The sequence below is a fragment of the Antrostomus carolinensis genome, unplaced genomic scaffold, assembly GCF_000700745.2.
Source record: "Antrostomus carolinensis isolate BGI_N321 unplaced genomic scaffold, ASM70074v2 scaffold31156, whole genome shotgun sequence".
Classification (NCBI taxonomy): Eukaryota; Metazoa; Chordata; class Aves; order Caprimulgiformes; family Caprimulgidae; genus Antrostomus; species Antrostomus carolinensis.
This window is the reverse complement of record NW_010323030.1, coordinates 1,568-3,134: the sequence shown is the minus strand read 5'-3', so window position 1 is coordinate 3,134 and position 1,567 is coordinate 1,568.

Genomic DNA, 1,567 nt, shown 5'->3' with positions numbered 1-1,567 from the left:
ACACAAAGTTTGACTTCACGGTACACAAAAAAAATATTGTTATTATTTTATCATCTTACAAAGATAATTTGATAGTTTTTGTTAATAGAGTTACTGTTTACATTTTTCATATTTGCTTGAGTAACCAGAAACTGACCCCTTCCCCTTAAATACGATCTGACATAAGGAATCTCTAGAACTGAAATTGCTTCTTTGAAGACTAGAGAAGAGACAGCACATTGAGAGAGGCCAGTGGCAATGTTTCACCATCCATGTTTAGCAAAATACAGCCTCAGTCTTCCACAGACTGCTAAGAGCAACATGTTCCCATATACCTACATTTCAACCTATGAAGCTGAAATTAAGATGAAATATGGAAATACAAAGGAAGAACAAAAAAATTGCACACTATTCATACAAAGTTTATCCGAATTCCAAACTGTGACCTAACTTTCCAAACAATACTATGTTAGAAATATATCCTTCAAATCAAGAAAACTGTTTGTACAGCAATAAACTTCAGAATCTGTTCCACTTCTGTCACATTTCAATCAGACTTCTTTCAGGATTACTTAATTCACTTTTTTTACTCTTTCCAAGTCTGTTTTGGATAAAAATAAATGAAAACTATATCATGCATGTAAGACTGTTGTGAATTAATAGCATTTCACAGTTAAAAAAAGCAGGGAAGAGATCTATTTTATCACTTATAGCAAAGAAGCAACTTCTCTTTGACAACCACTTTGCTATATTTGATAAATGCCTCATGCTTTTTTTTAAAGGTAAATCAGGACAATGGGCTGGGAATCTGTTAAAAAGGATCCAAGAGAGCACACACTTACAACCATCCTGATAAATCTCTAAGATTTATCATTTCAAGTTATGACCAGAGAAAAATATTTGTATTGCTCATATTGGATAAATATATTGCCTATAGATCTATTTAATAATTTGTAAACATCATGCATTTATAGAGAACATAAAAAATATCTTTATGTGCCGTTATTCATTTATTCCATATTGGTAGGTCATATCATATGTTCAATGAGATTGATTGGTAACATAATTTATAAAAAAATTAAGCCAGTTCATCACTGAACAGATTAACTTTCTCCTGCCTACAGTTTTTCATCAAAGTTTTCAGAAGCTTTCAAAGCCTTTTATCACCCTGAAAGAAAAGTAAGCATTATTATCTTTACCTCCATAGAGCCTGGTCTTTCCAGAAATCTTGACAGAATGAGGAATAATATCTTGTAGCTGTGCCATTTCACTCAGATCCTCTTTCATAACAGACTTCAATTTTGAATAGTGAAACAGAGTATAGTGGAGAAATGGGATAAATAAACTTTCTTTATCTGTGCAAAAGTTTTTCTGGCTAAAACTGGAAACAGTAAAGTCAACAAAAATATCATTAGCCTTAGGCTCCCAAAGACATACATTTTTCCTGTTCTCTTAATCCCCCCCCAACCCACACTGTAATCCACTTTTCTGCAGGGACGACATTTTATCCAAGATCTTTATGCCCCACACAATGGGGATTTCTTAGGCTTCTTGATTTATTTCTTGCCACACCTCCCCTTTCAATTTA